At 41.8% G+C, this 11,873-nt stretch overlaps 1 long non-coding RNA gene across 7 annotated transcripts; it reads left to right on the forward strand.

Moving 5' to 3' along the window:
• The first annotated feature begins 1,621 nt into the window (after window positions 1-1,621).
• Window positions 1,622-6,162, forward strand: LOC127343406 (uncharacterized). Of its 7 annotated transcripts, none has more exons than XR_011755736.1 (9): window positions 1,622-1,898; window positions 1,985-2,610; window positions 2,718-2,964; window positions 3,602-3,947; window positions 4,042-4,203; window positions 4,302-4,357; window positions 5,065-5,367; window positions 5,606-5,675; window positions 5,781-6,162. It is a non-coding gene; the product is annotated as an uncharacterized lncRNA (long non-coding RNA). The 7 variants fall into 7 exon arrangements; XR_011755733.1 differs by having other exon boundaries at window positions 1,623-1,898; window positions 2,718-2,765; window positions 2,835-2,964; window positions 3,602-4,203; XR_011755734.1 differs by having other exon boundaries at window positions 1,623-1,898; window positions 2,718-2,765; window positions 2,838-2,964; window positions 3,602-4,203.
• The last annotated feature ends 5,711 nt before the right edge of the window (window positions 6,163-11,873 follow it).

The raw sequence follows: 11,873 nt of genomic DNA on the forward strand, positions 1-11,873 counted from the left end.
TTGAGGAGACAATAGCATGACCAGAGGCACATCAGGAGCAGCATAGCAGTAAGGGCATGAACAACATAGCAGCAACAATAGTGCAACAGTAGGCCAAGCACTAGAGCAAGCATAGCAGCAACGACAAGCATGGCATAGATGGCAGGAGCACAATCACAACCACAGGAACACAAGCATGGCAGTAGGAGCAACCCTACTGGTGAACTGGCAAGTCCAGTGCACCAGGGCAATCGATGCCAAGGCATCCAGAGGTGGAAGATGAGGTAGCACAGGTGAGAGCTAGAGAGGAGAAGGAGACACCTACCTATTGCAGAAGCACAACGAGTGCCACCGTGGCGGCACGGCGGCATAGCGTGGCCACGACAACGCCAAGACGCGGCCAAGCCAAGGGTCCGCCAAGCATTGGAGCTCTAGCGTAGCACCAGCGAGACGCACAACAACCCCACGGCGTCCCTGAACATCGGCGTACCACGAATCGCCGCGAGCACCGCGCAAGCCCTAGGCGCCGTAGGGTTGGGGGCGAGCGGAGGAGGTCATTCTTTCCAGATCGACGCGGACCAGTAGGTGCGCCATCGAGAGGCGGAGCAGATGCGACCAACCGCGTCGCCGGCGCTGGTGATTTCAGCGTCGCGGGAGCGAGAGGGGTTAGGGTTAGGCATGCGAGAGAGGAAGGGGCGAGTGAGGCCGAACGGGCCGGACCAGGCTGAGCTAGTCCGACCTAACCCACTGGGTTCGCCTGACAGGTGGGCCCAGGGGCAAAATGGTCATTTCACATTTCAATTTAAACAGGAACTTTGACATAAATCCATAAATGATAAATAACTGTAAAAAATATAGAAAAATATGAAAACCACTTAAAATTTTATTCTCTATAATAAACAAATATTAGATGGAATATTTGAACCTAATGAATATTAATCATTATTTATTCCAAGAATAATGCATTAATAAAAGCAATTAAAATAAACTTCATATTTTTAACCATTAAATAAGTCCATAAATTACTTTGGACTTAACCAATGCTTGGAATTATTCCAAGATATTATTTCCACTCTTAAGTAGTACTATTAATTATTCTTATTCGCCACCTCCGACATTTAAATAATTAAACACCGGGAAGGGGGGAACAACCCTAAAAACTGAAAGCATGCATATCTGAATCTTTAAACATTGCTCTTATCGGACAATGATGCTATCTTTCAGAAACAGAGGATCAGGTCAGTCCAAACAATTCAACTGCACTAGCTTGCAGTCACCAGGCAAGTTCATCGCTTGCTCATGTCAATTTGAGTATCTATTATATACTAAAAGCAAAATAAGGGGTTTTAAATAAAGACACGAGGTTAATCCACATCATCCAAATTATTTTTTATCGACACGAGGTTAATCCACATCATCCAAATTATTTTTTATCGTTGGATCTGTAACTTGTGACCAGGATTTAACAAGAGAATTTTTTTTACGTAAACGTACACATGTATAATATGGACGTGAACTTGACACGATCTAATTTTTCTCTACTACTTAAAAAGACTAAAGTGGTTCCTTATTCTGTCATCCACAATACGTTCCTTTCGTCGTCGCGCTTTCTCGTCGTCCGCACCTATCCTCCGTCATCCCGCAAGCGCCAAACTGGGCCAAGCCCAACGCCACAATCCTCCGCATCCACTGCACCCCGCTCCAGCCCACCACTTGATGCGGACGGACGCAACCCCAGACTACGACGAGATCCGGAGGGGGTCGTCCTCCACTGCATCCCGAAACTGGGCGCCGAGCCTGGAGCGGGGCTGTGGCGCCGCGTGCTCGAGTCGTCCTCCACTGCATCCCGAAGCTGGGCGCCGACGAGCTCCGACGGTCCGGATTGACCTCTCCCCAGTCCGCTCGTCGCGGCGGCGCAGGTACAGCCCCTCCCTCCCGTGGCACCCCATCTCTCTCGTGGCACCCCATCCCCACCTCACCAGCCTCAGCCCATCTCATCTCCCAGGCGGAAGAAATTGACCGGAGTTAGGTGAGGGAGATAGAAACCCAAAGAGGGCAGTGGCGGCCTCACAGCCTTCACCACACGGATCCGACCTTCACCATCTCCCCCTCGGTTGTTCTTCGTCTTCCACAACACGTCTCAGTGACATGGAGGCCCGACGCCCTTCCCAGATCGCGAGCAAGAGCAGTTGCCGGGTCGCCCCGGAGTCCTTCTCTCACAGCGCTTGGTCTCCAGTGCCCGCAGCCACGACCCGGTCAGCTGGCCACGACTCCGTGCTATTCGTGGCCACGATCGACATCCGCGCTCCGTAACTGTGAAAGGAGGGTTCTATCTCGGACTACAAGTGCCTGGACACGATTTGTTTATGCTTTCCGGGGTTTCTTATTCGTATTGCTTTAGCCTGAATCCTAACGTAATTTGAAAATGTGCGTTGTTGGGTTCGCCCGTTTGGATGGTTCCTAACATGGGGGCGTCTTGTGTCTGTGGTAGTAGTGGTGGCGCAGACAAGAGCGGTAAGCATGGTGGAGAGCCAGCCGCTGAAGGTCTTTCAGACATTGTGGTTACTTGGATAATCACAAATTTCAGCAGGATCAATAGGATGAAGCACTACTTGGATGTGTTTGTTATAGGTGCATACAAATGTTGAGCCCTTCCTCTTCACTTATTACAAGATGCAACAGTAGAATGATTTCTGAATGTTTTATCTTGATAACATCAGTGGCTTGCTTTGATGCAGGTGTGTTCTTCTTTTCCCCAAAGGGAATAAAGTGGAGCACCTTTTGATGTAAGTACTTGATACTCAACCAACCTCCCATACGATTCGAACTGATCTGCTCAATTTATCTTGGCGCAGAAGGTTCCCTGACGGGACGGTGTCCGACACAGCAGCTACGACCGCGGCAGGCCACTGACGATGTGCATCGGTGCAGGCAAGGTGCAAAGAATTCAGTCACCAAAAAGTACAAATTCAACCTCTTCACAAGGTAGCCATCTCCTCAACATTTTTCCTTGCAATGATCAATATATAAATCCTATCGGTCTTGTATCTTCATGTTCTTATATAAAATAGATTGACGATTGTTTACTGTTCTTATTTGTTGTGATGTCCACATCGCATCCCATAACCCTTTGAAGTTTGTTTGTCTTCTTCACAAAATTTCCAATATTACTTGTACAATGTATTTGTTTTTGGCATCTGAAACATAAATAGATGCAATTTGAATTATGGATTGTTACTGGAAGTTACTTGTTTTCTCTTAAGGCATGAATCCTTGGACTGATGTCTGAATCATGTTTCATTTTATAATAGGAAAACTAAGAAGGTGTAATTTCCAATATCAGGTTTTAGGTCGATGTGTTAGTTTTTGTCTCGTTTCGATTTCGACTATGAATTTTCTTACTCATTTGCTTGTGCATTTACCATGAGAGTACTATGCAAATGATAGCTCATTTTTCCTGGAGATCAATTTGTTTAGCACAGAAGTGACGCGAGTTTGTTTTATGCTTTATTGTGTTGGTCAACTTCTTGAAGTGCTTGCCGTGTATTTGTTAAGGAACATGACGTAATCCTTGCTTTTTATCTCATCCATAATATTTTTGTCTTGTCACTTGATCTGCCAGCCCCACAATCCTTGCTTGCAATACAAAGGAGATACAGGAATTTGGTAACATTGATAGTAAAATAAAATGTGATAGATGGAAGCTAACTGAAGCTGTGACCACACTAAAGGGCTGCAGTGTGTGAAGAACAGCTACGCCTCAATGGCTGAGTACCTAGGCATCCTCGAACCGCTGCTGGTCTGTGTGGTTCCAGAAGGTTCCAGTGGTGTGTCGTACGTTGCCGACATTATTCCCCTTGAAGAAATGAAGGAAATAACCAAGAATTTCAGCAGTGATGCTCTTATGGGAGAGGGGTTGGCATGCGGGAGTTCTATTTGGTGTACTGAAAAATGGCAAGAAATGTGTGGTAAAGATGACCGACTCTAGCAAACAGCGTGACCAAGATTCCCTTGCGTAGGTTCAGACCCTATTTTGTTCTCACATGATCTCTCTTTTGCAAGTGTTGGTTGTTTCAAGACTCAAGCATGACAATGTCATACAGTCTGCGACAAGGTTTACACCATGGTGAGGAACAGTAACTAAGCATTCTACTTTCATAGACTCTTAGTGTGTTGCATTCACGACAGAAGCTTTCAGCCTCAAATTGCATAACGCTTGTTGAGGTAAGATGTCATTTATAGTTGGCCTCATTTCTGTCAGTAATATAAGAGCTACAAAAGCTTCTCTAGAAAACTGATGTATATGCGGTTCTTGATCACAGGTAAAAAGGGTGTCAAGGGATCCCAGCCAGGATAAGTCTTATCATCGATCCATCGGGTGAGGGTTGCTGTAAGCACCACAAGATGGCTTGTAGCATGCCGCGGTGGCCTATCCGACTGATTCTACGCCGCCGCAGCCTACTCCGGCTTGGCCGCAAACTCTTGCCTGGATAAACAATGAACATTACTCTACCCTTTATGTTTAAAATGTGATAGATAAAATCAATTTGTCGTCTGGATAGAACACATTTTGAGTGCTTGTAGCGTGCTATGTGTGATGGAAAAATTCAAAAATGTACTTGTGCTAAAACCTAGCTAATTACAAAAGCACACCTTCTGGAAAGCAATGGATTGAAAGAGCTGTGTTTGTAGTATGATATCGTCCTTAGTACTTACTATTAGTAGCATATGGTGGTTGGAGTAGCAGGTGGGCTTTGCATGCATGTCGCGAAGTCATGTTATAGTTTGTAATTGGGTAGAATCATCTCTTATTCCTTTTAATCTGAAAATGTATCTAGCTAGGTTCGCACCCAAAAATCTGTAGGGAAATATCCAGTTTTGTCATGCATGTACGGGTCATTCTGATGCATAGAACAAATATTTTTCTATTGTGCATATAGGATTCGTAGATCACGTAGTGAAGTGCATCTGTCAAAATCATGTGATGATAGCCCTTTTCTATGTATAAGTTTCTGTTATTCGAATTGAAAAAATAGCCTACATGAGATATGTAACTAGAGTTAACATGTTGCCCTTTTTGTGCAGGCTTTTTCTTTTAGGCATTTTCTCACATCAAAAATTATTTCCAGTGTCCTATGGACATAAGAATTGAAGCAAATCTCTGAAAGTTAATAACTTGCGATAACTCCTTTCTACACATTGGCCAAAACTTCTGTACTGGTGATAAACTATCATGATGGAGCCAAGGTTGCTGTATGAAATCTCAATTGTTATCAGAGATCTGCACCTTCGCGAATCTACGGCCATATCTTTCTGGTACCTGAAGCCTGGTGTCTACTGAACTGAGCGCTGCAACTTAATGGAGCAGTTACACCCAATTTCTTATTTGTGAGTTCTTTGATCCCGCCTCCTTATGTACCTCTTTGCTGGTACCTTCTACTCTTTGTTTGGCTTGCAGGTCACTACTCCTCACATCTCCTAGAACTAACTAACTTGCTTATGCTTATTGTTTCTGCAATTCTACCATGTAGGTTCATGAGAAGCTTTTAGATGGCTTAGAAATGATGAGGAAATTTGTTCTATATTCAAGTATAACTGACATATGATAGTTTTATCTTATTTACAGCCTAGACATTGATAGCCTGAGTGTGCTTGAGGGACATTTTCCGAGTATGATGGCCTGTTCCTACATTAAGGTAGGTACTGAAGAAAGATATGCTTTCTCACTTGCTAATGTCGATTTGATTTAGACCAACGGTAACCCTATACATGACTGGACATCAATATGTGTTCCATGGTAGAGTGCATATCATGTACACGCCACAAGGAAATGGATGATGCGACAAAGAGGCAGGGGAGGACGCGATTGTAGTGGCAGCAACAAGGAGGCAAGGGATGAGGATGAGATGTTTTTCGCCTTAGCAGCGGGGATGGGGCTGTCCTCGCACTGGCGGCGGAGAGGCAGGTCGTTCGGAGAGATAGTGAGAGGGAGTGAGCTTGAGAGTGGAGAATTGGGATTATGAGTGAGGCTGAGTTTTTCTTCTGATGTGTCCATGTCCGTTCGGCTATTTAGCATTAACGAGTTCTTTTTTGTCTATATAAAGGTCAAGATTGTAAAGGGTTCATACAAAATGTTTGTAAAGGGATTAAAACATATGTTATTTAAGATCGTTTTAAATTTAATATCAGTGCATTGATATTTTTGTGATAGTTGTTTTCATTTGATAATGATAAAAAATGTCTCATCAAAATTCGACAATACATGTCGTCTAATTTTCTTTAGTATGTTAACAAGCATTGAAACCGAGTAAAAAGTGGAAGATTTTACCTTCTGTCTAGATGATGAACCGAGCTGGACAGGAGGCCTGGATCGAGTGTTCTAGCTGAAGGTGGTCGTTTTTTGTGTGGGGAGCCGAAGGTGGTCGTTGCCGGCCGTATGCCGTCGGAGGATGCAACCAGGTAAACCAACGATGCTGGTCGACGTGGGCTTGGATGCGGCAACGGTGATGTTGGTATCCTTGCTGTGGGCCTCGAAGGAGGGTGACGGTTGGTCGGCGGAGGAGGAAGTTGCGAGAGATAAGGGAATTTGGTGAGGTTGTGCGCGCTTGGGCTTCGGTGCCGCGGGCAGACTGCGTCTTGACAGCGAAGTCGCGCCGACGCTGATGATTGGAGCTGGCTGGTGGAGGCTGCGGAGCGGATAGGAGGTGGGAAGAGGACAAGGCGGGGAGGCGAGATCCAAAGAGTTGAAGGCGTTGAAGGGGACGTGACGAGAGGAACATAATGGAGACGAACAAGACGGGAGTGATGGGAGCGAGGGGAATGAATGAGGAAGAAAGAGATATATATATGTTTCTTTAGGTAAAAAAAATTTATGCAAGAAGATATAACATCGAGAACCATAGTCCCAGTGTTACAAAAATCCATCGTACTACCGTATATATAAATTCTAGAATCTAGACTATGTAACACCGGAGATTCACTATTGATCATGTATATCTACATGACACCCAAAGCATATATTTTAAATGTGGATTTTTTTTTGAAGAAAAACTTCTGCATATTCAACCTATGCAAGTCAAGTTTCGTGAAAGTCTATCCTTTTTGTGTTATGTGTAAAACAAATATAAAAAATCTTGTAAAAAGCTTTTTTAGCATCAAATTTTATATTTTTTACACACAACATATAAGATATTTGTTTTCTTGAAACAACTTGGTGATACCATAAAACATGGAGATGTACGCGGCATATTCCCGGTCAGAAATTTTAACATTTTAACATACATTTAAAAATCAAGAGCATATTCTATTAGGTTCCAAAATGTCTTAATCTTTACTACTCATCTGATACATATTAAATAACCCTAATTTACGGAAATTTACAAATCGTAGAGTTGCATTCTAAATCAAAAGTTTGATGTAACCTTAACAGTTGCCATGTTTGCCAAATTCACTCTCGGCATTACTTCATGAATGGTTAAATTTACACTCCCATCAATATATTAATTAATCTATTTGGCAGAGAGGTGCATCTAATTTATTGAGTTTGTGGATTGAAAAGATGTATGTAAAGATGTGTTATTGTGCTTTGATCGTAACCATGTTTCACTTCATTTATCCTTGGCTTGCATGTGCTGAAGAGGTTTGAGGAAACAACCTAAAAAACATTAGCATCCGCACCACCGGCTTGCCGATGAAGTTTTTTTAGCTGAAGGTTTTCTAAACCCCTTTTGTATATTTGACACAGAAGACTACGATCCAGGGTTGTCTCTGGATATTTATGAATATCAATGTGTTGTTTGGACTAATCAAAAAATAAATATTTCTTCGGTTATAGCTGTGTTTGCAGCACCCACATTTTGTGAGACAATAATACATCTAAAAGGAGATATCGTTGAGTTTACAGTTATGACGACCCAGAACGCATGTGTGGGACTTACCGCGGAAGAGTAACAAGAAGACCTAGAACTTGGAACCACGAAGATGCACACAAAAATGTTGTCTTGTTATTGCGTTCTGTATTGTTATGTTGTAGTACATTATGATATTCATGATTTCTTTTGAATTTTCATAGTGAGTTGTGAATTATATATATGCATTAAGAAATAAAAATTGAGGTCCCGTGGCAACGCACGGGCATTTATACTAGTCTTTAAAAAAAAATCAAGACCACCACGTTTAGGTTTGTAACTTACGGCTGAGATTTTATGACAAAAATAGTAGTTCCAGTTTCTTTATTTGACACGGGAAATCAAGGAACGTAAAAATGTAGTTCTAGAGGAAACATGGAAACCTGAGTCTCTTTCCCATACAAGTAAAAGGCCATTATTATTATTTTTTAACCATAAGAGTTCAATTTGATCACGTCTAAGTAAACCATGTACGTACATGTTTGCTTATCATGTCACGTTTAGACCAATTGTTTAAAAAAAATCGGTAAGTTGTCCATGTACTATACAGATGCCGGACGCGTCGTGTTTGTAAACTTCTGAAACCACACGATGCATGGCGATGTCTAGACTATGGACGTGAAATGTATTAAAATCAGAATTCAGTTTTTTTTGCGGGAAATTCACCGATCTATTAATAATCATCATCAGTAGTAGTACAAATAACCCAAAAAATAAAAAAAATTATAAATTGGTACTCGGACCACCTAGCGACGAGTACAAACACTAGCACGCCGAATAGTAACCACATGTTCCATAGGCCACGCCAGCAGGAACTGAGCGACAGAGCCAACAAGGAGAACGTGTTGTGCATCGAGTTGCTACCGTCGTCCCGCCTTCGAGCCTAGCAGCCTAGAAGACGAAGATGAACATTGAGATAAATAGTGTGAAGTGATTTTATACTATAAATAAATTGAGTATATTTAAAAAATCGAAAGAACGGAATGTTACCATCTCCCTATCGAGAAGGATGTAGAAGATTCATCTAAATTTAGATGTATCTTTACACTAAATAATGCATAGATATATCTAAAATTAGAAAATATGTGACATCCTTTTCGAGATGGAGGTAGTACAAAGTAGAGCACATGTTTGTATGATATACGAAAAAATATTATGCATAAATATTGAGCACGAATCTTGCTCCACAAGTATTTAGCTTGAAGCGTGACATACCAAGTCTTTTATCGCAGCTTCAGTTGCAGTTAATATGATCGGTTATTGCCCTAAGCGCACACGCTCAAGGTGAGTTCATGTTACCGTGTAGGTCACATATACATGCCATGGGATCTATCACAACTCATTTTTAATCAGTTATTATGAGCAAAGAGTGTAATTGGTTCCGAACGGTAAATAAGTCCCGTGTTAGATAAACTATAATCGATAGAGTGTAATGTTTCAAACAAACATGTTAGAAAAAGCTCTATAAATAATTATGTATAATTTATCATACGATTTTGGATTTAAAGCTCATCGACATGTTTGGCTACATCTGTTTACGATTTTTTACAAATGTTAATTTCAAGATAGACATGTCCAAGTTTTAGGCCGGTACACACAAATTTATGTCTATACTGATTCGGACTCCGGGTGAGAGCTTATGACGCGGTAAAATAAACAACAATTATATTAGTATTTCTAATTTATTCATATTTAATGCTGTTTTGTGCTGATTTAATTTATTTTATCAAAATTTCCACATTTGTGTAAGGATATAGAATCAGGACAAGATTGCTCCATATACATCAAGAGTTAGTTTTATAAATATGATGTGAACAACATCACAGTTTTTATTTGGAATCAAACTGAGTGATACATAAGTAATCAGCAGAAAAGAGACTAAGAACAGTATGCACATGGAGGTGGTTCTTTGTTCTATCATTAGAGAGAACAATGTTGTAAGTGTAAGAGAAATATGTTGGATTGTCATGATAAAAATACACTAATGCAAGGTAACACCTTCGATATCCACTCAACAAATCAGCGGACTTTTAGTTACCAAAAAATAAATTATAAATCATGTGACATGGTATTATTGAAAATTTCATAGTAAATATTCTTCACAATTAAAATGATTCAAAAATAATATCACAACTGTGATTTTTTACCTCATATAATTTTGTGGGAGAATTTTCAATTTCTATTATATATATGACACCATAAATTTATATCATTAAGAGCTTTAACCTGTTAAAGATGATGCCCTCACAATTGCGAGGGCCATCTTGCTAGTTTTTATAAAATTATTTGCGAAGTACTATGCTTATCACTCTTGCATGAAAAGCAAAAATGCTACTTTCATAATTATGAATATGACTATGTGGTGGGCGATGGAACCATGGTATGAGTATGGTGGAGGTTCCATTGCAAAGGATTTGTATCCATCTAGGATTAACAACAAATATCGTTCGGTGATTCTTGTGTCGTTAGACCCGTGTTAACCATAAGATCTGGAGTGGGACAGAATAGTCAGTTGTGTTTCTTCCTCTCGTTCATCAACAGATGTGCTTACCGTAGTTAGTTGAGTCCTGAGGGACAACCAGAGTGGTTGGGGAGCCCTAAGTCCCCACGGTAATGCAGTCTATGATGGGTTGTAACGACCGGCGAAGGTATCATGGTCGTGGAACCTGATAGTAGTCGAGGTCGGATGGTATCCAATGGGTACGCTGACCGGAGAGGACCCAAGGTCTAACTACAACAAAGGGTGGGTATTCGGGGTCGTGGAGGAACACAATGATTGGCTAGGACCTTATACCAGGCCTCACACCACGGAAGTGTGAACGGGAAAGCTGGCCGGTTGGCACCAAGGTTAAGATCTCTTATGGGTAAAGCAACACACCTCTGCAGAGTGTAATGAATCGTGACATGTCACTCCCTGTTCCGGGTTTTGGAACTGCGAACGCGGTTGGAAAGGAACTCCATGAAGTTCTAGACACCCGGTGAAGGCTGACGGACATAGCTCTTCAGAATAAAAGAAACCTTTTGAAGAAATACTTATGAAAACTTGTGTTGGCATTTGACTTTCTGGTCTAATGCCGTAGCTAGTGCATTAAACACCTCTTTCCTATAATGAACTTGTTGAGTACGCTTGTACTCATACCTCTTATAATCTCATGTTTAGATTGTCTGAATCACCTAGAGGAGGCCACTGAAGGACAAGAAGGAGCAGATGGGATCTGCTATGAAGAACCAGACCTCTCTGGAGGAGTAGAGGGGGTCGATTACCTGATTGTGTACGGAACCGGGGAGGTTCCGAAAGAAGACCACGCTTGAGCAACACTAGTAGTAGCAGTAGTCGAGCAACACGAACTCTATAGTATTTAGTTGCTCGAATCGAATGGTGCTAAGCCTTTTTATACCTATATTGTATAAGTTAAGTAGGGTTCACCTAAAACCTAGGAGTTATCCTCTATGAACCCAGGAGGAGCTCCAATGTGATGTATATATATGGTTTGTAATCTTAAGAGACTGAAATAAAGACCAGCTATGCTTCTATTGTACTACTCCGAGGGATATAATATTTGCGGATTGGTACTTCGCACATGTTATGTCAACGACTGGCGTACTACAACATGCAGTGGTATGCAGGGTCACCACAGAGCAGTGGTGATCATGTGCCAAAAAATACTCAAATACTGTGGGCAGTGGTGATCATATGCCAAAAAAGATTTTTCGCAATAAATCTTGATATATTTTCACGTCAAAAAATAGATATATTTTTTTCAAGGATACGTCATGGACAGACGTATCGGTTTCATAGAAGAAGAGACCAAGGGGCCAAAAATACAACACGCCTCTGGCGCCAACGCCATGGGTGCAACACCACGCTAACCGAGGGGGTAGCACACACGGGTAAAGCAACTACTCGCGGCATCTTCAATTTTCTACAGGCGCAAGGATGTCTCTAAGCAGTCTAGCCGCTCACCAAAGCTCCGCATCATGAGAGAT

The sequence above is a fragment of the Lolium perenne genome, chromosome 3, assembly GCF_019359855.2.
Source record: "Lolium perenne isolate Kyuss_39 chromosome 3, Kyuss_2.0, whole genome shotgun sequence".
In the NCBI taxonomy this organism is placed as follows: domain Eukaryota; kingdom Viridiplantae; phylum Streptophyta; class Magnoliopsida; order Poales; family Poaceae; genus Lolium; species Lolium perenne.